Source organism: Pleurodeles waltl, chromosome 5 (assembly GCF_031143425.1).
Source record: "Pleurodeles waltl isolate 20211129_DDA chromosome 5, aPleWal1.hap1.20221129, whole genome shotgun sequence".
NCBI lineage: Eukaryota > Metazoa > Chordata > Amphibia > Caudata > Salamandridae > Pleurodeles > Pleurodeles waltl.
Window position 1 is genome coordinate 397,577,618 of NC_090444.1, and position 27,848 is coordinate 397,605,465.

A 27,848-nucleotide genomic window follows, 5' to 3' on the forward strand; every position below is an offset into this window, starting at 1 on the left:
GGCTGTTGTTTGACCAGGGCGCACACCCCAATCAACCAACAACCCAGTTTCTCACAACATCCCACTATGGTTTACGTGTATTAAACAGTGTCTTCTAAGGACAAAATGTTTATGTCTATCTCTGACACTCTGTCTATAACCTTTCCAAGGTTGTGCCACAGCAAGGTCACCTCGGAGCCCTCCTCTGCTATTTTCTGCTAAAGTGTTTGCCATGGAGCCTGTATCACTTGAAGGATTCTTTGTATGTCTTATAAGGGCTTCTCGTTAACCAATCCTAGTGCCATAGTCATGTCCCCCATGGGTGTCTCCTGAGGTGGGGAGGTGGTCTTTGTGAGTTTGTTAATCTTCCCTTGCTTGGCCACCTTTTGATCCTCATCTTAGTCAATCAATGCAGCCTAGGTGACCTTGGTGTATAGTGCAGTGTTTGATCTTAGGCTGGCAGAGGTACGGCAACCTGTTGGTGTTTTAGTCATGAGGATGAGATCCGTATGTCCAATACTGAAGAATGATTGATAGTAGGTATGGCAGTCCCAGGCTTTTATGGTGTACAGCCCAAACTATTGTGGCTCCAAGAGGGCCATGCTTTGCATGGAGACTCATTTACCTTGTTTTGTCTTTCCAAAGAAGGACCTCAAGTCAAGTGTCCACCAAAAAGGAGGCTCGTCACTACCACACCAGACATTATTGTCAGGGGGATGGCAGATCAGGAGTGACTTAAGTTTGTGCTCCCTACTGCTGTACACGCTTGCAAATCCCCCAGATCTGGGAAGAGAGAATCATCTGAGCAGCCAGGTAGTGTTGTGGAGGGAGGCCAACTTTGAAAACAGGCAGTGGGGCCACTGCTCATAGGCCATCCACTACCACAGGAGAACGATATTCAGGTCACTAGGAATAACTGCCTTCACCCACTATTGCAGCAATGCAGTGACACTTGCCACCGGGTATCACTGTCTGCAGCAACCCAGACTACCAGGCATTGACAGCCCTCCTCCCCAGCAGCACAGAGAGGCCAGCCATGCTTGGAAACAAGACTGGACCGAAGTACATTCCCTGGGCTCACATTGCCTTGGCTGATTCAGGTCGCATTGGTGTTCCTGGCCTCCACATGTCTATTCACACATGTCAGTCATCTTGTCTCCTTTTTTGTGGGCTTGTGTGTCTCTCGCTAATGAGCGATTTTCTGCCTATTCAAGCCTTCCAATACAGTCAAACTTAATAGGTTGAGTTTCTGGATTATTCGTTTCTTGTCCCCGTCTTTTGGTCAGGTTGTTAGGTGAGCGGAGCTAGCAGAGATCACACCTACTTACCCATTTTTGCCACTCTTGCAACATTGCTCTTAAATTTAATTCTCAAGTGACATACCTCTGTTGACTCAGGATCTTGTGCACATCTTTAGGTTATTTCAAGTATACTAAAACTTCATTATATCTGACCATCTTAGAATATTATGGCTAATAAGCCTCTTGTATTAAGACCCCATATTTTCCAAAACATTCTTGGGATGCTATGTTTTACTCACAATATCTTTTCTAACCCAAGACATTCTGGGGAGTTCTGTGTCTATTGATGGATCGTTGTAAAACTTACATTTTCAACACCTCCTGATTTTAAGCTAGATAATTCTCAAAAGTAAATCTCAACATATAGCTCCATTTTAAAATGTCCAGAGTCAAAGCTTATTCTCTCCATTTAATACTGAAAAGAAATATCAGCATGAGGCACCATCGGGCTTTCAATACATACTGTTTTAGAACCATTCTACAACATCCATTAACATATATTTTCTTCAAAGCAATTCTTCCCTCTTCAACTTAATCAGCCAAATTGATACTTAGATGTCCTCAGATAGGTTACATTCAAGTTGAACTACCACCACTGCACTGGTGCTTCTATATTATGGCAAATATCGGTTTTAGAGGTGTGCAGTCTTTTGGGGGAAGAAAAGAGTGGTGTGAAGATTTAGGGATCTTTATATGAATTTGATATGAATTAATATAAAAAATGTACATGATTGATATGCATCATATGAATCAAATCTTGATACGATGTATATGAAGAATTTATATGAGTTATTGATATGAATCATAGTTGGCTGGGCTATAGACTCCGACTGGGCACATCCAAGAGATGTTGAGCAATGATTTGGTGACACTTGGGAATTAGTGAGACATGGGAGGCTTTTGGAAAGGCATTTTGGTCCTAATGCAGACTTTTAAAGAATACATGGGTGAGGATGTGATGGCATTAGGGGCCCAATGGGTAGATATGGGAACGAATGGGAAAGCACAGAGCCAATTGAGAGACATAATTGGCTTGAATAATTCAAGTGTATGTATAAAATTCAATTTCCAACAAGATAAGACAGTACGAACTTGCAAAAAATTGTACTTTGGAATTGTAAATCAAATGTCAAAGCCAACTTCGACAACGAATGCTTGCCTATATTCTCTGTAATATAACACTATAAATTTGCCTTTATGTGATGCTGACAAACTGAAAATAAGGAAATTATTAGAGAAGAAAAAATATTGATTGCAGTATCACATTAATCAACCTTGAGTTAATTTGGGTTAAGTAAGGTACTTTTAATGTAATTGTAGTTAAGTGCTATTCAGAAAATATTTTAGTGATTTTACACAATTCAAAAATGTTACACCTATATCCAAAATGGTTGTTGAAACAAATTATTGTTTAATAGTTCGAAATATTTCTGTAACCGTTTGTTCTAGTTAACTATTTTTTTTAATTCCCGGTCTAATCCAGATCTGTTGCCAATGTCTGGGAAATCCACTTGATTTATGTGTTAGTATGAAGTTCACAAATGTGATATGGTTCAGACTGACCAACGTGTGCTTATTAGATGTACTCTTGCCCTTCCTTGGTGATCAATCATGGAATATACAGTCAATCTTTGCTACCACTTAAAATACTCCTGAAGAGCAGTCTTTCAGATTAAGCAGAACCTTCGCAGTCCCAAAATAATGCAACTGCTCCTAATGTATGAATTAAGGCCTTATTTAGAGTTTGGAGGATTAGCTAATCGGTATATTCTAGCCTTTGACCGTTGTAATATGGTGTACGGGATACATGCCACGCTTTAAAGAAGAATCCTGTCCACCAAATTCGAGATGAGGGCCTATTTCTTTTCTTTTCTTATAGTCCATGAATGTAATCAAGAAAGAGAGCAGTATAGTGATTAAAAAAGCCTGCAGACGTGTGAATGCAATTCACTTTGAGCAGAAACAGACCCATATTTAATGTCAAACTATGCGTACCAATGCTAGATGGCATTTAAAAACGCTAAATGGCAGGTCAAATAACTGGATTGTGATTTTTGTGTCGAGCAGTAATTCATAATCACTTCTGTGTTCTTCCGAAAAGCTATGTGTTTTTACTTTGGCCTTGATACGAAAATATTACCTTTTATAGCTTTTAGGTCACATTTCCTGTTTCTGTAGTATTCCATTATATCTGAATAATTGTGTGGTAAACCGAAGATAACAATGAACGAAAAGCAACAGTAGCAGATACACATTCAACATAACATTGTGCATTAACATATTGTTTTATATATTTCAAAGAACAACATCTGGACTCAATTGTATTGATTTGTGGCTAGCACCCACACTCGAAATCCATGAGCTCTGAAGTAAACACATGTCACTACTGCAGCAATGGAGGGAAATTGGTACTGCAGGTTTGTGGGAAGAAGTGAAGAAATATACTGATGGAGACTTCTCCAAGAAGAAAACTTTAAGCCAGATGTCGGGGAGGACAAAGAATAGATTGTTACTAAGAACTTTTCAACTCCTTCTTGTATTGAAACAAGCTGCATAACTTCGTTCATCGTTCACCTTTAATCTGGTTTCATGGTAAATCCTGACTGAATGGGTAAACTATTTATATATTTTAACTTCGAGATTAAACTGTGATCGCAGTACAAAAAGCATTGGAATTAAAAAAAAAAATTGAACTCACCAGTAAATGTTGTATACAAAAGTCTAATAACTATGAACTCTTTTATACTTCGATTTTAATTTAAAAAGTGACACTTTGATTTGACTTATCTAAATAATTAAATCCTACTAACATTAACGTACTAATTTATAGTACGAAGCTTATTGTTGGCTTGGATGCAAAAGCAAAGCTTATCATTCATTCTTCTATGATAAGGATGTACATATGGATGTAACTTATTTTCCTAATACATGATTTAAAACACTTCTCCTTAGCTCACCAGGAATCTTCTATAGTTAGCTTGCTGACTATACAAAAATCCACCATTTGACTTTTATATTCAAATTCAGTTTTGAAAAATGTTAATGTTCAATTACAACAGGTGAATGCACACATCGAGGGAGAGATTATTAATTTTGTCAATGCTGCATCTTTCAAAGAAATAAGGTGCAAAATAATATGTGACGTGGATAAGATTCTACTACATAGTGAATGTGACAAGAAAGACTTCTCCCCACATTTAAGTGCTTGCAGTTTTCCCCTCGAGAGAGAAACTGTACTAAATGCATGTAAATTTATGTACTCTCAATTGATTAGGCAATACTCCAAAGTTGGGTTTCCCTGGTTTATTCTGCACTGGAGATGAACAAGTGTTGGTAGCTGTAGTTTATTTGAATGTTTTATTTAATATTTAGCAAAGATGTAGAATTGTGCATTATTTATCGCAGTTAATATATCAATGTGTCATGAATGTTCAACCAAAAAAGTTTTGTGTCCTAAACAGTCCAATATTAAGTATTAAGCATAAGAATTATAAAATGAACAGACTTTGATATCAAGTTAGAAAGTAAAACTAAAAATGCTTGGGGCCCGATTTCTGAGGCTCTAGCGCCACCTTAGCGTAATTTGTTCTATAATTTGTCATTTTCTGACGCAAAACCATTCATACCACATGACTCCTGTCTTAGAAAAGTGGCCACATTTGTAGAGGAGGTCACACCTCATTATGTGGCAAATGCCTTTGTTCTTAAGCCTGGGAGTCATTCACACATCTCTCCAGGTGTGCAAAAAGTGTTTTGTGTGCTGCAGCCTATGTGTGTCTGCTGGAAAGGCTTGGGCACAGAGCGGCAACTTTCTAACAGTTGGTCAACTTTAATTGTGACATTAAATTTGACCTTGGAATAAGGCCAAGTTCAATGCTATGAATAATCTGATACCTTATGTGACCCAGTTAAGTAGTCCCTATTAGAGGTTAGCCAGGCTATACTTGGGACTTATAAGTAAGTGAATACTTGCTGTAGGAGGCTGACCCTCTATGTAGTGTGCATAGCTAGGCACACTGTGCAGGGGAAACAAGGCAACCACACATTGGTTTAAAGGGGTAAAAACTAGACCATCTAATGCTCTAATTTTTAAAGTAGCTTGGTCGAAAAGTTGGGCTAATCTTGGAGAATTCCAAAACATTTGTTGTACTCACAGTATCAATAGAGGCACACACTCATAGGAATAACTCGAGACCAATTTACAAAAATACTTCAGGTTTTTATAAATTTTCTAAGACCAAGATCATCAAACTTGGGTAAGTAGTGTTTAAGTTTTGAATTTTTAAGGTTTTAATAAAGTCAACGGCGAAATACTTTGAAAATTCACACTAAATCAGGCAATGCATTTATAAATGTCTAATTTTGCAGATATGTCAAAGTCCTCAATGGGTACCCTGGACCAGCTGGGGAAGTTCAGGTGACTCCCAGTTCTGCGGGGAGCAGCTGTAGAAAGTCGATGGAGCTGGTGCCAGGTCACTGCAGGGGACCACTTGAAAAAGCACTGCACAGGTGGACCTAAAGATAAGTTCAGTGGATCCCCTTTGGGTGTTGAGGTCAAAAGCGGTGGAGGACCCTAAAGGCACAGCTGGATCTTGGGTGCAGGGCACAGGGCGGACGGGTGCAGAGTGAATCGATGAGCTAGAAGCTGTGCGCAAAGGTGCCTTAGGAAACAGGAGAGAGGTCGTTCTGAGGTTCGCTTGCAGGTCAGCAGGGGCACTCTGGTGGGAAGCTTGGGTGGTTCCTGCAGTCCCTCGACTGCGGCTTCCTCCTGGTCCTTTTTCAGTCCAGAATGGACTGTCTTCTGGGTGTCCATTGTGCGGTGACCAGTACCTGGACTATTGCACCGTTTGGCCACTGGGGGACACAGTGCTACCAAGTTTAACACACTGGTAGGTTTTGTCCTCGTGGTCCAACAGGGGACGTTTGGTCCAGCTGTAGTGTCCAGTTCCTTAGTCACTAGCCAGTAAGTGAAGTGGCCTTCACTGGGTTTTTGGTTCATTCTGGAGGAAGATATTTGGTGATTTTTGAAGAGTGGAGTTCAGCTGAAGGTTTGTAGGGTCTGTCCAACATTCAACCAACCCCTTAGTGGTGATTGTCGAGTCCTGGGTGCAGCAGGCAGGGTTTAGCACCTTTTCTTGGTGCAGCAGAACTTCAGTTTTCACGCATTGGGTCTTCTTTGTTGCTGGTCTTCTTTTGTCCTTAGAATCCGATTTCTTGGTCTAAGGATGCCCATTAAATAATGTATTTAGTGGGCATTTTAGGGGGGAAACTAGTGTTGGCCAATGTGCCATCTATATTAGGGCAGCTACACCCACGAAGTGACCATTTCCTGTGGGCAAGGGTAACTTCCCTACACCTGATTGCCTATTTTCTTTCCATGCAAGATGGAGGAAAATTAAATGGAGAGGTCACCTTGCGTGCAACACCCTTGGGGTGGTGCAAGCCAGGACTAAACACTCCTCCTGTCCTTTGTCTGGTTTCCTGCCATTGCTCCCATCAAAAGTGAGGGTTTGCAATGGGGTGGCCATCTGCTGCTAACAGCAGGCCTGAGGGTCAAATTTAAAGGGTGGCACATTCCTGAGGGAGGGGTTGTTAGTACCTCTACCCAGGAAGGGCTTTGTTCTAAATCCCAGAGAGCAGGGTCTCTCATCACAGGGATTCAGACTGGTGTCTGGTGGTGAGAGGCTTGTTGTGACTGGCCAGCAACCATGCCAGGGTAGTTCGCTTTTGATGGGGGCACCTCTTAGGTGACCCCTGGGTACATTTTCTAATAAATCCAGTGCTGGTACCAGGCTGGATTTATCATTCTGAGTTGTCTGATACCAAACAACCCAGGGTTCAGTGTGGCCATCATGTGGCTGTGAAACTCATAATGACCAGTGTCCATCACATGCACTTAAAATGGCTGCTTTTTTAACACACTCTTTCCCAAGTTTGGCAAGGACACAATGGGGGCATTTTGCTCATGCAGCTATGTCCTTATCTACAGTGTAGTGCTCCCTGCCTTATGGCTGGAAGGCCTGCCAGAGGGGTGTCTTGCGTATACTGCATGCAGTGGGTGGTGGACAGTGTACACAGGCAGTGTGCCAAGTTGAGTTTGTCTTTTGGAGTTGCATCAGGAAATTCAGGCTGCAATAGCAGTTTTGGGTGCATCTCAACACATGGCCATAGAGGGTGGCACAATCAGTGCTGCTGCCCTGAGGGTCCTACCTGTAGTACCCCATACCCCTGGTACCTAAGCATCATTTAGGGACTAGGGACTTACAGTGGCAGCTAAAGGTGTCTCCAATTGTACAAATGCATCCCAACAGTTTAGGGCAAAGAGATATGGCACAGGGAACCTGTTTAGCAGGGGCCCTGGACACTAACAATTTTGAGGCTACATCATTTACCAGGCAACAAGTGGGGGCTAACCATGTCAAAAAAGGCCTTTTCTTCCACTTGCCAAATGGGTGTAGCCAATTCGACATGTAATTGTTAAAGGGTTAGAACACTGGCACTGAGGTCTGGTTATCAGGCCTCGGTGCACTCTCAAAGTAAAAGAATTGGCAGTTAATAGTCCAAATGGTGGCAAACAGTGTGGGGGGGCTTGCAAAAAGTCTGTTTCCCTACATCTGGCATCTCATTTCACTGAGAAAATCATGTTGCTGATTGAAGGGGGAACAAGCATGACCCCACTTCTATGGCATACACCCTATCATTTGTTCAGGCCCTCATTATGAATTTGGTGGGAATCATCATCTAACTCCGTGCTGTCAGTGAACTGCACACCGCCGAATAATGATGCCAAAAAGTCAAACCTCCAAAAATCCTGCAACCTCCACCCACCGCCAGGGCCAACGACGGCAGAAAGGCAGTATACCTCACCCCACCACCGCCATGCAGGCAAATCCCCTGCCCATCGTAATGATGCACAAATCAGCTTGGCGGACAGTGAATGTTAAATGACCATTGGCGATACGGACCGCCACGGCCAGCAATGGGACCCACTAACAACAAAAGCACACATTGGCGAGTTTGAAACCCACACACCTGACACTCATCCACAACACTATAAAACACACACTACACACCCCACAATGCTTTGCAACGCCAATAGCACAACAGATATTGCAACACTACACGCGTACATTGAAATAACCATCACACAAGTCACAAAAACACCACCAAACCTCATACATTGCTCAACGACCATCACAAGCCACACACCCAACCACACAACAGCACCCTCACAATACACCTACAACACATCACCCACAACACACACCATGGCACCCCCTAAGCATCCCCACTACACAGATAGAGAGTTAAGCACCCTGGTGGATGAAATACCCAGGGTCGAGCCATACCTTCTCGGGGCACAGGTGCAGCAGACACCTGTGGCCAGGAAGATGGAGCAATGGCAGACGATTGTCAAGAGAGTAACCTAGTGGGAAACTATCCACGCACGAGGGAGGACATCAGGAAGAGATGGAACGATCTGCACGGGAAGGTTCAGTCCATGGCATCCAGGCACAACATCGCTGTACAGAAGACTGGTGGTAGTCCCCCACCTCCTCCCCCTGAATACACCAACTAGGAGGAGAAGGTCCTAGCTATCCTGCACCCGGAGAGCCTCACCGGACTCACTGGAGGACTGTACTTGGGTAAGTCAAGTACAATATCTTAACAGTCACCACACCTGTAATGCATGTATCGCCCCATCCCCTCACTACCACAGGACCCCATCCCCTACCCAGTCCACAACACCCACAAACCCACATCCAAGTCCCCTGCATGCCCACAATCCCCCAAACAAATCACCATCCAGCCCCCTGTACACAGTCACCTAACCCTGCATGTAATCCCAGTGGCACTACAGCACCCACAATGCACCTCCACCCCACACAAAAAATGCACCTAAATGTACACGAAGGGACTTTGCATGACACGACATGGGAATGTAAACATCAATTAGTGCTGACCAGTGCTACAATTGACAAATATGTACAGGACACCCACATCTCCATTCACTCACACACAGGCACCACCACCCATGCGACCTTGACGGACACGTCAAGGAGTGCCAGTCCTCCACCTGAAGATGGAGTCCCCACTCAGGAGAGTGCAGAGGGATGTCTGGACACAGAGGCAATCCCTGGCCCATCCCACACTCCTGGACAGTCACCCTCCAGAAGTCTCACCCAGGACACCACTGACACCCCTTCCACTCAGCCACCACCATCAGCTCTGGCCAAACAACCCCACACCAGTGTCACTAGGCCACAGACTGGCTGCCCACATGTACATAGACCAGAGTCTCCACCCACCAACAGGCAGGATGATGAAGGACCAACTGCAAGTGGGACTGCCAGACCTTTGCAGGGGGCACAGCACAGGGGGCTAGGAACCATTGGAGGGCATCAGTGGCCCAAGGGGGTGGCCAAAGGATGGATGCAGCAGCCCAGGAGGTGATATCTGGATATCTGAGGTCCTGGGAGCATACCACCATTCCCAGGACAGGATGGGCCAGATCCTGGCCACCTTGGAGCAGGATCAGAGGATGCAGATAGCACACCACCAGGAGGCCATGGAGCAATGGAAGCAGCTCAAAGCCACCATGGCCTCCATTGCAGGGGTGCTGCAGCGCCAGTACCACAGCCAGCCTGAGTCCTCCACCCACCTGCAGGCCCCTGCCAATAGCCAGGACACTGCCCTGCCATTTACATCTGCAGTATCCACTGGACTCGTGGCACTGCCAGAGGAGTAACAGGACATCAGCACCCCTACCCATGCATCCCAGCTGCACCTTCGCAAACGTGCCCTCAGACCCAGATATGCCACTGAAACACCACCCAAGACCAAGCCCAGTGCCAGAAAGTGACCCTGCCCTGAACTGTCTCCCCTGTGTGCTACTGAGCTACCTCATTGACATGCTACTGCCATCTCATCATCTTCCAATGGCCCCATAGACTATACCCCTGTGCAACCAACAGCTGAGCATATGTACCTGAGTATGTTGTTTACCATATGCCCACTCCCTTTCACTGTCCCAACACTCATGTACATATTGATATTGAATAAATAGACCTGTGCACTCAAAATATATGTCCTTAATCAATATGAGAGATAAATTGTGAATTTGAATGCGTTAGTCAATTACCACCATAATCCCACTTTTATTGCAGGAGGGGATCCAACACACTGTAGTGCCTGAAGTATGTCACAATGTACATACAATTGTGTTCCCTGGCATCTGCCACTTCAGTCATGATGTTGTACTGTCACTGACAAACTACACCACAGTACTTATTACATGAGTCAGACTGAAACAATGCAGTGAAGACATCAACATCAACATCATCATCAACATCAACATCATTGAACAGTACCTGAGAGTCACTGGAAGTATAGGTGGATTAGCTGGGTCCTGGAGTTGATATCTTCCCCCTCTTCTTCCTCAACATCACTCTCATCCCTCCTCAGAGGTTGCAGGGCTGGTTGAACAGCAACCTCCTGTCCAGAAGTGGGATAGCTTTCCTCACAGCCAAGTTGTACAGCATGTAGCAGGCCACCACTATCTTACACACCTTGCCAGGGATATAGCACAGGGATCCTCCAGAGAGATGGCGGCAACACAATCTTGCTTTCAGGAGTCCTATAGTGCGCTCTATCACCCTCCTAGTACGACCATGGGCCTCCTTACAATTCCTCTCTGCATCTGTCCTGGGATTTCTCACAGGTGTCAGGAGCCATTGCATGTTGGGGTAGCCAGAATCACCTGCAAAAGAGGACTTGAACACACCCATTTTACTTGCATACAGCCTGCCTGTCAGCCATGTAACTGATCCAGAGTCATACACACTCACCTATGAGCCAAGCTCAGTCCCCCTGTAGTTGCCCCATCATGTGTGGCACACTGCTCTTTCTCAGGACAAATTAATCATGGACTGAATCTGGGAACCTTGCATTGACATGTGAAATGTAGTGATCAGCAATACACACAAATTGGACATTCATGGAGTGATAGGTCTTATGATTCCTATATACCTGTTCATTCACTCTTGGAGGTATGAGGGCTATGTGTGTTCCCTCAATTGCACCACTCACATGAGGGATATTAGCAAAGGCATAGAATCCTGATTTGATGGTGGTGAGTTCATCCCTTTGGGGAAACTGGACATAAGTTTGCAGGTACTGAACAAATGCATCCAGGAATTTGGACAGGATGTGGCTGAACATTGGCTGTGACACCCCTGCAGCAATGCCCACTGTCACCTAAAATGAGCCAGTGGCCAAGAAATAGAGCACAGATAGCATTTGCACAGTTGTAGGTATGGCATGCTGATTTCGATTGACCGGCTTCAGAACAGGATCATTACTGCACAGAGGTCTAGGATTGTAGTTCGATTAAGTCGGTATGTAATAATGATGTGACGTTACTCCATAGTAGCCAGTTCTACCAGGGGTCTGAAAACAGATGGGGCCCTACCTCGCCACATGGGTCTGTACTATGGGTGACAAAAGAACACATTTTTAATTTCTAAATTCACTTGCATCACGTGATGTCACTATACTTTTCTACAATGCAACATATAGGTAACACACACAAACAGAAAGAATAAGGTACACCGTCAGGCTAATGTGTCATGAGGTTTCTCTCTCATAATGGCATCACGTTGTAGATACACTTCCAACCGTTACTACATGTGGGGATCAAAGAATCATGTCAGTATTCGACAAAGGGGAGAGACAATGGGGCCATGGATGAGGCCCCCAGCCAGCCTATGGAGACGTGGTGAAAGCAAAATGGCAGCCTCCTGCTATCCAACTATGGTAGGGTGGAAGTGACTTCATTCTGCTACGATTAGTCATCACTGCTGTGCACCTGATCATTGGATTACATGGCTGTCAATGGGGAACCTAGGCCAATCATGATCGCCGCTGTTGGTGACGGTGCACACTGCTGCGGTATCTACCGCCATTTTGACAGACCCTTGACTCCTCACATGAAGGGTAGAACTTCACTGCGTGTGCTGCTGTGTCCTGACTACACCACGGAGGAGCATGGTGGACAGGGTCCTACCCCTGTATGTGAAGTTGTATGGGCAACCAGAGGAGCAGGTGAGTTACTATCTGTCATCCTTGGATGTGTGCAATTGTAACGGATGCCTGTATGTGTTTGTGTTTGCTGTGTGACTGCTCAGCCGTAGGTTGTCTGGCACTTTCTGCTTGAGGTGGCATATGCGGATTTGGATGGGTGCATGAAGGCAGCACAGCAGCCACAAGGGGGTGAGTACCAACACTGTTGTGAGACCACTATGATGGGTGTGGTGGGGTGCTGTGGGATTCATGCATTGTAGTGCCAGGCACTGAGACAGGTGTGTCCCTGCAGTCCTGCCCCCCCCCCCCCACGTCATTGGGATAGTGTCATAGCTAGTTTTGGCAGGGTATGTAGGCCAATGAGGGGTCCCCTTTTTGTCATCTGGTATTCATTGTGGCCTTATGGACTTGTAGATGTTTAGGTTTTGCATAGTCTGTCATGGGTTCACTTCACACAGTATATCAGAGTCGTGTTTCAGGAAGGTAATGTGCTGTATTCTCGGGTCATGCCTACTAGTCAGGGGCACATTCATAATGTATGTTGTATCTGCTGAGGGTTCGTACCTGACCTTGGTGGGAGTGTCTGTGTCCCAACATGTTCCTATTTCAGGGATTTGACTTACTCTTTTCTTGTTTTGTTTCCCCACCCCTGTGCTCTTGTGTTTCTTTGTACATTAGCATCATCTGGCAAGGGAGCTGAGGCAATGGCCAGTGGGGATGCCGCAGCCCACAGTTCCAAGGAGGCAGAGTCAACTGAAGCCAAGGGGACCAGTGGGTTGGAGGGTGAGGGGAGTACCACAGGGGAAGCAACTACCACTGGAGGTAGTGACTCCGATACCTCCTCCGATGGCTGCTCTCTGGTGGTGGCGGTCCTTACTGGGCCCACTCATTCTTTGTCATCTTCTGCCACCCCATACCATCACTTCCCTCCCAGTTGCACCCCACCAAGTTGCCCGTGCCCGCTCACCCAGGAGGGTGGGTGTCTCCTTCTCCCCAGGCACCTCATTCCCTGCCCCAGTCAACCCTACTGCCCTCACGGAGGAGGCTATTGACCTCCTGAGAGCCATCTCTGTAGGGAAGACAACCATTGTGAATCCCATCCAGGGGCTAGCATCCCAGATGCAGCAATTCAATGCCTACCTGGAAGGCATTCATGGTGCCATGTCTAGCCTACAGAGATCTTTTCAGGTTCTGGCCTCCTTTTTTGACGGCAGCCAGTGTTCCTAGTCTTTCCGTCCCCTCGCACCCCTTCCAGCCCTTCTAGCACCCCACTCCCTTCATCCATTCCAAGCACACATACAGACAACCATGCACACAGATCAACACACAAGAAGCACACAGAGAAACACAAGCACCACACTTTCCACCACAGGCAGGCATACACCCAACACACCAAAGCACACACAACAACATCCACCTCCCCCAGTGTGTCAACCTCTCCACTACCCTGTCTGTCACCTCTACTTGCACACCCACATGCACCCTCAGTCACTGCTGCTGCCCCCATTCATGCAGTCACCACAACAGCTAACATCCAGACATGTACCCCAGACACCACACCTACACTCACCATGACTACATTCACATACACTTGCAGCACACTCACCAGACCTGCAGACCCCCACACTACATCCATCTACACTGGCAGCCTGTCTTCTCCCACTGTGTCCACCCCCTCCTACCAAAACACTCAAACGTTCACACACATCCACCATACATAAGCATACTAAACAGGCACTTGCATCCACGGCCGGCACACCTACACCTGGTACAACCACTCCCTCAACCTCCACTCCCAGACCTGGTTCCAGATCAGAAATACACAAGCACCCCACTTCCCACGACAGGCAGGAACACACATAACATTCAAAAGCACACACAACAACATCCACTTCCCCCAGTGTGTCGACCTCCTTCACCACCCTGTCTGTCACCTCACCATGCACACCCACATGCACTGCACCATCAGTCACTGCTGCTGCCACCATTCATGCAGTCAGCACAACATCTGACATCCAGACATGCACCCCAGACACCACACCTGCACTCACCACGACTACATTGACAGACACTTGCAGCACACTCACCAGACCTGCAGCCACCCAGACTACAACCATGTACCCTGGCAGCCTGTCTTCTCCCACTGTGTCCACCCCCCACCTCCCAAAAGGCTCAGACATTCGCAGACATCAACACCACACACATCCACCACACATAAGCGTACTTTACAGGCACCTGCATCCACGTCCGGCAGACTCACACCGATACAAGCACTCCCTCAACTTCCACTCCCAGACCTGTCTCCAAATCCCCTCCAATTGCACCTAAGAAGCTTTTCCTATCCTATGTTGACCTGTTTGAACCCACTGGCCCACCCCGCCTGGTCCCTAAACATTCCCATGCCCTTGCCCAGTGCTCTCCTTCCTTTTCAAAGTCCGCCCCAGTCCGCCATTCCCATTCCTGTGCCCCTTCCACAGGGATGAAGAAGCCCCATGTTGCCCCAGATCCCTCTGCCACCCCAGTCCAGGCCCACTCCCCATCCTTCCAAGGGCAAGCCCCAACCCCCTCCACCTCTTAAACCTAAGCCCAAGACCCACTCTTCAAGACCTGAGTCCCCACCCCCTCTACCCCCTGCCACTGTTCCCTGCGGTTCCTGGCTGCCCCATTGATGCCCCTTACCAGTGGAGTTTCCTTTACACACGTGGGGGTCAAGTTTGGGCTATATTTGCCCTTCAGGAACTTTATCATGGACTGGCCAATAGTCTTATTTGGACATTCCTTTTGTTAGTTAGAATATAATTTGAGTGCCCTGCATTGCTGTTGGCACAATCTAGAGACGTTGTGCAGCGTTCTACTGTGGGGTTGTAGTGTGCACAGGTGTCTGAATTGGTGCAGGTATTTGTTGGCTTGTGTCTGGTAAGTATATTTTGTTATGGTATGTATGGCCTGGGAAGGTGGAAGGGGTTGGGAGTGAGTTGCGGGTGTGTAACTGTGCCCTTTCTTCCATGTGTACTAAGTTGCGTTACTTACTGTCATCGTCTTCATCGTCAGGCACAGTCCTGGAGGAATATGGCAAGGAGAAGCACTGGCATTATTTCCAACTCTCGCTCCATGTCTATGTCAGCGTGTTCTGTGTACCTCCGGTAAGTGTTTCCTTTTATATTGTTCATTTGTGCCACACTTTCCCTGGCAGTGGTTCCCGCCCCTTGAACTGATGGCATTGTGGTGTTTCATTATTTGGTGGGTGAGTAGGACCTTTCCGTCGGCCTGGGGGCGGCCCCCTCTGTCGTCGTCAGGACTACAAAGATGGCAGCTTGTGGATGGACCGCTACTTGTTTCTCATTGGCTTCATTATTTGGCGGTCCTGTCCGCCAGCCTGCTGGTGGTAGTTACTGCCACCGCGGGCGGTGTGGTGTTTACCGCCATGTTCATAATGACTACTTCAGTCCTGTTATATTTTCCAGGGTCTAGGACTCCTGATCATCTCATTTTTGCCCTTTGCCCTTAAATTGTCCACCCAAACCGATAGTTTCCTACACTGTCAGGTAAATGTAGGAAGGACTATGCTATGTTAAGTAATGGCAGCATTGGTTACCAACTGTGGAATCAATTAAAATATATACAATATTTTGGGGAGATGTTGTTTTAAGAGAATGTTGATTTGGTGCTATCTGTATCTGTCTTCTTTGATCAATACATCATTGAGGCAATATAACTTGCGTAGTGCTGAAATGATCATAATATCAAGATAGAAGAAATTGAGTTTTGCAATTTTGTGTTCCTGTTAATGCAATATATTCATTTTTATTATTTTATATTTTTGATTATTGACATTACTAATGCTATTGTTATGTTTTGTTATAACCAACAAAGTTGATCGTTATAAAAGGCATTTATGGGTAAGACATTTTAAGACAGGTGGGAGAGAGTCTATTGGTTGGTCTAGTTTCACAGGCTGTCCTGTGCATCTAAAGAAGTGTTGAATCAAGTAGGCGAATATATGAATTTAAAACTTTGAGATCTTGGTTCTAATCCCCTCTTCATCATTGGGGAGCCAAGATTATATGATATTATTGGTAGAAGAACTTGGTTATTTTCCTGTCTTTACATTTTTTGTTTGCACATTTCAGTGCAAAGTGTCCCAATGGTAACATTAGCTTCACCCAGAAAAAGAGCAAAGGTTTAATTGGACATACTAGTAAAAATCGCAATAGGTAAAGTGAAGCATAGGGGATTCAAGCCTTGTCTAAAAAGTCAGAGGTCTACAAGCTTTTTGAGATGTAGAGGAAGGGCATTCCTGAATTCAGCCTCACCAATTAACAAAAAGAACAGCAAATTATTCTAGCATGCTTGAATGCTAGGACATGAAGTAAAAGGTCATGTTCAAAATGGAAAATCCTGGAGGGGAATACTTCCTGAAAAGGTCCTGAATATGAGAGGGTTTATAGACCAAAGGGCATCATGGGTATTACACAGTTATATTTATAGTAAGTGACCCTTCACAAATATATAAGGGAGATTCTTGTATGCTGGTGTCAAATGTTCTAGCAAGCGAAGGCTAAAAGTGCACCCACAGCTATGTTTTGGAGATGGTATATATTCCTTATGAGCAATTTGCTGTTAGGTAAATAAGCAATCTTGCCAACATAAATAGACATGAGGAAACCATCACCTGCATCATCAGGAGCTCAGAATATTTTTTAAGGAAAATTGATTAGCAGTATTGCCCAAAACCATATAAATGCAATAGACATGGTCAGAAATCGAAGCATCATTTTTAATCTTACCTTCTTGTCTCTCCCTCAAATACAATCTAGCCAGGGTATTTTAATATATTGCACTACAATCTCAGAGTAGTGAAAATGTTGCAATTTGTTCTCAAACAACACATAATCCTAACAGCTATGAGATCCTGCTTTTATAAAAGCATTTTTACATGACTCAGCCTGCTGAATTAATCTATCCACAACTAGAAAAGCAGGGTCATTGTCACAACATCCAGTGTCATTTTTCCAGTAGCTTGGAGAATGCAATTCCATTTACAGTTCATTACATATAGATCCAGAGTCCATCTCCTCTTAGTTCATAGAACATAGTTCAAAACACTTTGCACGGTTTACCATGGCAATTGGAAACAAGGCCTTGGGATCCCTGATCAAAGACTAGCCCGTCAGTAGAATAGTGCAGCCCTCACATGTATACCATTCTACGTTGATCCTAATAAAGTCACAAATGTACACAAGGAGGCAGGACTCATTCTATAAATTGGTATACACATGAATAAAGGCACGTAAATCTCACATAAAACTATCATGAAACAAACTGCTCCATTCCAGAGACTGTGATTGCATCCTCACTTGACTTACACTGTCTCCAAGTGCATTTGAAGTATGCCACCTTGTCGTAGTTGGACTTTCGCTCCTAGTGAAACTGCTGGTTTATGGGTCACAGCACCTCTGTTTGTAGGCAACTGAGTCACTTCTACAAGTCACAACTATCAGACAGTAAAGGTGAGTTACTGCAGCCTTATGCATGAACTCTAGATGAAACTTCTCAGGGAAGCCACGGTGAATCAGAAGTTACCCTTTTCTCTTGTTAGAAATAAGTCTCATACACACAAAGGCAATGAAGGAGATGCAGGAGAGTTTTCAATATATTTATTGAAAAGACTACAATCTTCGATAAAATGTATGTGCTGCAATGATTAGGATAATGAACAGTAATAATAGCAGATTTGTGAAGGCGAGAGTTGTGAATATAAAAACTTCCACTAGCTTACCATAAACATAATGCTGGATCAGCTGTAAAGTGTTGATTGAGAGATTTACTTTTGTGAGCTTCTACGCTCTGCTGGAAGATGATCCCGGACCATACGAGGACCTCTTTCAGTCTCTCTTATAACTTCCAGGCAAATTTATTAATGGCAGGGATTTCAACTTCCTTCAAGTTCCATATATTGACTCTTCAGTAAAAGGGAAAAAACAATCCAAACCTAAAGTGGCAGAGGTCTTTAGGGACTATTTAAGATTATTGGCACTATGCGATCCCTGAAGGTACAATACGCCAAATAAAAGAGACTACACATGTCTCTCCAGCTGATTTACAACTGCGTCCCGTATTGATTTTTTCCTGATAACGAAAACATTGTACTTTAAGAACCAGCGCACACTGCACTCAGGTATCTCAGATCATGCTATTCTTATTCTAGATGTACTGCTAGAGCCAGAATGATATACGCCGCAGCCCAAAAGGTGGATATTTAACCAGCAGCACCTGCAAGAGGAAGGATGGGTTCAGGTCTGTAAAAATGAAGTTAGGGATCTTTTTTAATAGGAATTGGGATTCTGAAGCTCTGAGTATGGTCTGGAACACATTAAAAGCTTATATAAGAGGCATTGTGATCTTAAATGAGGTGGCAAATAGGAACCGAGATAAAAACAGAGTTGGGTATTGGAAGAAGAAGTGCAGAGGAAGTTAGGTAAATATCTTAGGTCCCCCAGAGAAAGCAATAAAAAATTACTTGATCAGGCCTCACAGGCACTTTCTGACCAGTATCTCAGCAGGGCTGAAAGAGCGTATCAGGCCCACAGGCAGAAAGTGTACAAGAAGAGTAATTTCACGGGTAGATTCCTAGCCTGGCAAGCACGGGACCAAATGGCCAGTAATACGATCCATGCTTTAAGGTGCCCAACTATGGGGAAGAGATACACAGAGTCTAGTACAGTGGGAGAAGTGGTTCTAGAACACTATATACGAATATATAGCCAAATTCAATGCATCGCTTCAGAGGCCATTAGGAGCTTTCTATGAAAATTAGATATTCCCACCTTGTCAAGGGAAGATGGGGATGCCCTTTCCCGGCCATTTACCAAGCCTGAACTTCTGGAGGTGGTCAAAAATCTCTCGAATGGGAAGGCCTGCGGCCCTGATGGACTCCTGGCAGAATTTTTCAAAATCTTTATTGATGTGCTGGCAGACTATTTTTTGCTTTTAATCAATAATATGTAAAGGGTGGGACAATTCCAAATTCTTTCTGTGCAGGGAATGTAGTTAGTTTCCCAAAAAAAGACAATGATAAAGAACATCCAAACTCACATCACCCAATTGCACTATTGAATATTGATTTTTAAATCATTATGAAGCTTTTAGCTAATCATTTTAACGGGGATGTCACCACTTTGGTTCATCAAGACCAAAATGGGTTTATTGCTGGACGGCAGCTTGCAACCAGCACACATTTTTTGGCTGAGGCACTAGACTACTTTACTATTAATAAAGTCCCTGCCGTTATTCTCTTACTGGATGCAGAAAAAGCTTTTGATTTATTGGTATGGAATACGCTGTTTGAGATATTATCTAGATTTGGGGATCCACTCCACATCTCAGGGCTGGTGCAAAGGATGTATCTAAATACTGAAGCAAACTTCATAATTAACTCTGCAAATGTAGGTAAACTACAAGTTCATCGGGGCACCCGCCAGGGATGCCCCCTCTCAGCCATCCTGTTTGCTTTATTTATCAAACCTTTAGCATTGCAATTAGACAAAACGATGATCCATCCTCCACTCAAGCAGATGGGGAAGATTAATTTGTATGCATATGATATTATTTAGTTTTTTGATGATAACAAAAGCTCCCAGGAGAAGGTTTTTTAAGTTTTTGCTTGATTTGAACAAATAGGGGTGAATAGAAAAAAAAATGAAATTATGCTTTGTGGCTGCACTTCCAATAGACTACTTCCTGAATTGGTGCTCTGTGTGAATTTGAGGACTAATAGATATATGGGGATTAGATTCTTGTCCAGAATAGAAGATCTTTATGATCCTTGCCCCCTTGCTCCTTAAAACTCAGGCATTGCTAGCTCCGTGGGGGTCACTTCCTCTAACTATCTTAGGGAGAGTCGTGCTGATTAAAATGGCCATTCTGCTGTTGTTTGGCTTCTTGTTCTCAGTCATTCCATGTGTGTTAACTTCCTCATGCTTCAGGAAATTGGACTCAACATTTTCATCATTTATTTGGTACAATCAAACCACATGTACTAAGCACTTTATATGTAGATCGGGAAAAGGGAGGCCTGGCACTGCCTAACATGAAAGACTACTATTTCACATTTTTTGCCCAATATGTGGCAAATTTCAAACCTGCATTGCTCCAGGGCAGACCACAACTTCAAGATTTTCATGAATTAATCTGCAGAGAATATGGTATAACGGGATCCTGTATTATTGGTGAAATCCCCAAAGAAAGTACGCTATAAGATCTTCAGGTGGTTCTTTAAAAAAGGTCAGATTTTTTTCAAAGATATGTAATCCCATTTGTGAACTTTTTCACTTTCTGTCTGAGTTTATGATGAGGTCCAGCTCTAGGCTTAATCCAGAGATAGTTAGAAAATGGGAATATGCTGAATTTAGGAAAATCGGAGAGTTTTAGCCGGTGATAGATGGGAAACGCTCCTGAATATTGGGGTTGCTGTGCAAAATGATTTTTTGCTTATGGGGTCTTATAGTAATATGCTCAACAGCCTCACTGATCTGGATTTTGGTCAGATACGTGACACTCAGAAGATAGTGAAAGAACTGATAGACTCTTCAGGGGATAGATGAGCTGGTGAATGGAGAAGGCTACTCATGAGTGGGAAAACCCTAATCTTCTGGTAAAAGCTACCAGGAAATGGGATTGGGATGAAAGACTAAAATTGTCTAAGGATATCTAGGAGAAAATCAATTGATTAATTTTTGGGGTACTGAGAGGAGCAAATTGGCACAGAAGGCTGTGTTTTAGTAAGTGGCTGCTTAATCGTACCCCGAAATTTTGGCCCAGATTAACCCCATCTGACCTAATCAGTGTTTTCGGTGTCAAGCGGATGGCATAGCAAATTGCACACATGTGATAGGCACTTGGGAGCATATTCAAGAGTTCTGGGGCAAGGTTTTTAAGTTTTTGAAAACAGCTTTGCAGATTGAAATAGATCCCTGTGTGTGGTTATTGGTTTTGGGCTGTGACCCTGGGGCGATGCTTGCACCTAGGTGGGTGAAATTAGTTTTCATCGCAACAGCAGTGGCTAGATCCCGCTAATTAAAAAACTGGCACACCACACAGATTCCAACTGTTAAAGAACCGCTAAATAAAATGGCTCAAGTAAGGAATCAGGAATGGAAGTATGCAATGAGGTCAGGTGGGCTCAAGAGATTCTCCCAAACCTGGGGTAGATTTTTTTAGACAACTGGCACCAGCCCAGCCTAGGCGTAGAAACAAGGACTTGGCCATCCCTAATTTAGGGTATTTGAAAGGATGTTAATGTTATTGAATGTGAGGAAACTGCTTCACTGAGCTCATTCTGTAACTGAACTTGGTTATGCCATGATGTTGGATCTCTTTAATAAATAAAAAATTTTAAAACAATAAACATCAGATGTGCAATTCCTAGCAAAGAGAGCCTAATCTCTACCCTAACAAGAGCTAGGTTTGATAAACCCTAATCTGCCAGCACCATGCCCATGAGAAGCACCCCCCAAACCTTATTACCTTGGAATGATGTCTCTAGGTCAGACTCCGTGAAGTCACAAAGGCTGAGTTCTGCAGCAAGGGGACGTGCAGTATGGATGGCATCTGGAAGGAACCCCTCTAATGACCTTGTCTGTGTGAGGTGTATTTATACTTACCATGTAGGATCCCTAATGCAGGTATGTACCTAAACAACTGATAATGTGGCAGGCTTGTGCCAGCAATTGCATAAACAATCCCTAAGTGCACATGATGTTCCTGTCACACGTAAGTGAGAAAGGGACATGATGACAATACCTACGCGTATCACTGATGGTGACAGCGATAATGACACCTTCTCCGAATGGCACTGATAATGAAAATCAAAACATTTCCTATAAAATGTAAGTAATGGCAGCAAGCTAAAAGAAATAATAAAATAAATGGAATAAAACAGAGCATTTTAAGTGAGTAAAAGGTCACTGGGTGACGGGGGCAACAGGTCTGCAAGCCAAAGGCTCAGCTAAACTCTTGCTTTCCAGTGGGAAACTAAAAAGGATTTACCGCAACCTATGCTAGCAGCATGACCAACAAATCTGTGCATGTTCTTTATTTTAAAACTATTTTAAAGTCAAAGTAAAATATAGGCTCATGTTGTGCAAGGTGTAATTTTTGGAAGCTTCTGCTGCAACACTTGGATTGACACAAAAAGAAGACAAGGAAAGGAATGCCTGAATTAATCTCAGCAACTGGCAATCATTTGGGCTGCATTCCAGTCCATTAGGTTTTGCCCACTATGCCACTGTATGCATAGAGAAATCATAGATAAATCAACCTTAATCTTGCTCCAACAAGAAGAGTCCATTGTGACCTGCCTGGCCAGGTCCCCTGCAGATGGGAATACAAGCTACCCTAGACTGGTTTGGGTCTAATTAAGCCTCGTCAGTGAGGTACAGCTTCACTCGTGGTGCAGTGAGCACAGTTCCAACTTCACTGTATAACCAGCACACTCAGGGCCAGATTTACAAGAACGTGGTGCATCAGCTGTGATGCACCACTTCTCTTGTGTCCCCCCTACCGGCACCTAAGGACACCATGGTAGAGTTGTATTTACAATATGGCACACCATGGCACACGTTAGGACAATAGCATCATAATATATTATGCTATTGTGGTACTTTGCAGGATAAGCACCATAAATAATTGAACTAACCCTGCAAAGTAAAGGGAGGCCCATTGGAAGCAATGGGTGTGTCATTTTAACGCCTGCTTTGAGCAGGAGTTAAAAATGACGCAGTGAAATATTGCAAATTTCACTGCACCATTTTTACGGGCCTCCTACTGCCAGAAAGCCACCCTTGCATACATTATGCCTGGCCCAAGCATAATGTGGTGCAAGAAGTCACAAATGCACTCTGTAAATATGGCAAAGGAGAATGGCCTCCTTAACGCCACATTAGAATAAAATAAAATGACGCTAGTTTGGCGCTAAGAGACGCTAGGGCCTTGTAAATCTTGCCCTAAATGAGCCAAATACAAAAATACATGTTAATGGAAGGAGTGCTTGAATTAATGGCAGCCATTGGTGATTGCTCAAGCAGCATTTCAGACCATCATTTTTTTCCTTAGTACATTACTGTGATTGTGAATGGTACACTTAAAGCTGGGCCCGTTCTCACTGTGCCATAGAAGTCAAGCAGCACCCTCCTGATGAGGCCGAAAGAGGCCAAAACCGGCTTGTGCTCCTTGTTCCGAGGAGACCATGGCCTGGCATTATGGGCTGAACTTTTCCTACTGAAGGAGGACCAAGGATGATTTGGCAAATCACTGGTCACTGCGTGAGGTAGTCTGGTGATATGCTGGTAAAATTGGACAACACATTAGAAAACAGTATGTTTGAAGAATGTTATAATGATGTAGTCATCAAGCCACAGATTGACTGGCTTGCTTTTGAAATATGTTGTTTTTCTGTTTTTCCTGCAAGCAAAAATACGCTATACCTCTTTCAAAGAAGAACAAACCCCTACATTCTAAAAGCAGTACAGACTCCTGTGAGACAGTATCAAACTATTTTGATAACCATGGTATGGACACTTCAGCAATTATTAAGGTGTGCGATCTGGAAGATTTACGACCCTTCCGAATTTCATCAATTTAGTTTTTTCTTCCAGGAGCAGTAGAGATTCGAAATATATCCAGCACCACAGTTTCTAACTGAAAGGAGGAAAAAAATCCCTTTTCCTATTTTTAGAGATACTGGTAAACTCTCAAGACTCTAACGAACATTTGAAAAAATGTACGACTTAAAAATAGCCCACGTAGAGGAAAACATTGCAGAAATGTGGCGTTAACTAATACAGAAGAAATATTCAAAAATGTGTTGTGCACATTGTTGACGCCACAACAAAACATGGACGGCATCGCTGGGTGTCTCACAACCATGAAAAAAAGCCCTTTCCGTATGTGAGGAAGATTTTGTGATGCTCGAGACCACACAGAGCGTTCCTGTAAACAGGATAATACGATGTGTTGTGAAATATACCGCGATGTTACACTCACCTCCCGGTAAACTGCTGTCGATTATTACTCATGGATGTGTTTTAACAAAGCAATGCAGCAATCCACTTGAGGCTTCCCTTCAAGTGTTAGGCGCGCCCTGTGCTCTGCAAGAGTCACGTAATAATATTGGACATTTACAATGCCTTGTCAGTTTTACTACACAGCAGTTCTGCACGGCACAGTGCTAAGCGAGTACTGTAGGTTGGACCCACCTCGTTGATTGGGTGTATACTTTCTGATTTTTACGAGAACCATTAGTAGCAATCGTTCGAAGGACTACAGAACATTTAATTGGACGATTTGCACACTGAATCATCTTGCTGCTTAGCGCAGGCATTTCAAGACAGTGACTGCGCCTGCGCTTATAAGCTTCCAAAGTAATATTAAAACTATGATAGGGTCTAAATGGCTATATGGATTTAATGTAAAGTCTTATTTTGAAAAAAGAGAAGATACTGATTCTTTTCTGATGATTTTTTTAATGGGAATTAAAATGAAAATTTTAATAGGCAAAATAATCTGTTATGACAATGATGCTGTTAAAAGCGACTCACGAGTCAATGTGCATAGCATAAACCACAGAAAGATTCAGTTGAAATAATTTTGCTTAATTTTTTCTAAGGCTTGAGTCCAGACTCTGAAAAGAAGTTAAATGCAACGCACAGGTAGTTACAGACAATGGCACAACATTAAAAACATGATAGGTTCGACTGCGGAATGTGAGGCGGGGTCCTGGGTCTCCCATATTTCACAGCTATTCGTTGGCCTTGCCCTGAACGGGGCCCCTGAAGAGCTGGAGGCCTCCTGAAGGTCTGTCCCCCCACACACACTTTTGCCACAGGGTCTGCAGGTGCCTGCCTTACACCGCTGGTTACGGTAACCAGACCAAATTAACTCCCCCCATCATCGTAGACAACATACATAACAAAATATCTAAAATAAGCCCCATGACATATAAATTCCAAAATTGTATCACCTATGATACCAAGTATATCGATGATGAAATATGTGTGCTGTGCGAGTACTTAGCCTTTGAGCTGAAAATTAAGGACTTAACTGTTACCCCTTTTGATAAAGCAAGTATCTATATAGATTCACATGCTAAATTGACATTTCATAAGCTTACAACAGTTGATCAGTGGAAAAGTAAACGTGTCAATAATCAAATTACAAGATGACAAGACAATCCTGACCTTCATTGTGGGTAATAGATGGTTTCAGAGACTAAGGGCCTCATTCTGATCCCTACAGATAAGCAGGCTGAGATAAACTAATTTTGTGTCAAGACCAGAGGCTCCTATTATGCATTCTTTTCATGCTTTATTAAAATAGCAGCAGTCAAGAACTACACTATCCAAAAGGCTTAGCAACAGGCTAGCCAATGGGAACAAAAACGTAGGCATATACTGCACCAATAGCAAGACACCAAGGACCATAGAGTACCCACTTGACTGCAAGCAGCCCTCTTTTCTTGCTGCTCGCAGTCAAGATAAGTACTCTTCCTTTTATCTCTCCGGTGTTATATTGTTTTAATATATGGTATTACTCTGTTTGTATGACGGTTTTATTAAACTTCCTCCGTTTTTTCAATACATTAAAAAATACCGTTGTCAGTTCCTTACTGGACCCACCCTTGTCCTCTCCCCCCCCTCGTTCGTTCAACTCTAAGCATCCTCTCCAATGCTCGCGCACTCTCTAACGGCCTTTCTTAACCGTTGTGCGTTTCTTCACCTCCCCGCTGTCCTTCGTCTGCGCATGTGCGTCCATCGCTGTCGCTCCTGCTCACGGCAGCTTTATTTACCTGCGGCCGTGGTTTCATCACCCTCGTCTTCCGGACGCTCTCCTGCTGCCTAATCCGACCTCGGCTTCCGCACACGCCTGCTTTCAACACTATCTCGAGGGGGCGCAGCCTTTTTTCTCCGCCTCCCGTTTCTGACTGGATATTTCTCCAGCGTCTCCACCCCTCAAGGGAGTGTTTTCCGTTGCTCGTTTTTACTTTCTAAAAGTGCCTTTCTCCTTTAACTTTTTGTCAACTGGCTCTCTTGTTTAACATGGAGTCAGATAGCTCTCCTTTGATGCCTGATATGAATGAGGATGAGGAAGCCTTTAAACAAGACTTGAATATTTTCATTTAATCTTCTGTCAAGCAAGATGTGCAAGCTTCTATGGATAAAATGTCTAACAATATTGAAAACACTTTAAAAAACAAGGTGTCCAATGCTCTGGCCCATTCTGCGGGGGAAAGAAGAAAATGCAAACTATCTGTAAAGAAAATTTCATCTAAAGGCGCTGAAATGACTAGTGAGGTTGCCTCACAACAGATTGAGTACTTAGTTCCTCCCAGGCCTCCTTGTAAGGAGGGGAACACCTCAAAAACTACCAACAACTCTGCATCTCTTCATTCCAAATCTAAATCTAAATCAAAAAATACTGATGAAGCGCCAAAAAAGATTATCATTTCACACATATTGGACACTGATGATGATGATATGGATGATTTATATAATTCCGATGTACCTGGTGACAGTTTTTCTACCTCTCCTCCTCCTCCTGCTAAACGAAACACAGTCTCCATTTCCGATGCTTCCTTTTCCTTTGTGGATTCCGACGGAGTCCCTATGATTGACCCCACTCTTATCCATCTTCCCAATTCCACCGAATGGTTACCTTCTTCTCATGTGGGGGATTATATTTCTTCTCGTCTGCGTCTTCCTCTGGACAAACAAACCAGCGCAAAATTGAAATCTGAGGGTCCTAGACCTTCCTTACCATCCAACATAACATCTACCCCCTCCATAGACCAATCTCTAATAACCTTCTTTACAAACTTTTGTAAGGATCACTGTAAAGGGGTTGATAAAGCCTGGACAACCTGTCAGGACAAACTTCTTGATGTGGTGGGCCCTCTAGCCCATATATTTGACCTAGCCGAAATGGCCAGACTGGATGATTCAACAATTAATCCTATGGATCTCTCTCTTTGGATCCAAAGAGCTTTTTACCTTTTGGGAAACACCAATTCAGCTTTTATTCATGAGAACAGGAAAGACTTACGCCTAAAATTGAACCCAAAACTCGCTAATCTTGCTTCCCTTGATCCCGGCATCCAAGCGGAAGGCAAACTTTTCAGCGATTCCTTCATTAAGGATCTTAGTTGTTATGTTACTACCTTTTCCTCTACAATCTTTGAAAAAAGCTTTCAACCAGCGTGTTTTTGCACGGGCCGGTAGAGGCAGGAGCTGCTTCACTAGCCGCACCTCCCGAAACCAAGGCACAAGAGGCTCCTTCAACTCTTCCTACAACGTCCAAGACTAAGAGCCTCAATTCTGTCCCCAGAGGTCCAGAGGTTTTTGTGGCAGCAGACAAAGATACTCCAGGTCCAATATTTCACAAAGTAAGCCTGTTTTCTGGCCTTCCTGTGGGAGGGCGACTAAAATATTTCAT

General features: G+C 43.9%; 1 pseudogene; it reads right to left on the bottom strand.

Moving 5' to 3' along the window:
• LOC138297034 (UDP-N-acetylglucosamine transporter pseudogene) overlaps window positions 1–26,171 on the bottom strand; it is a 143,055-nt pseudogene extending 116,884 nt beyond the window's left edge.
• Between the last annotated feature and the right edge of the window lie 1,677 nt (window positions 26,172–27,848).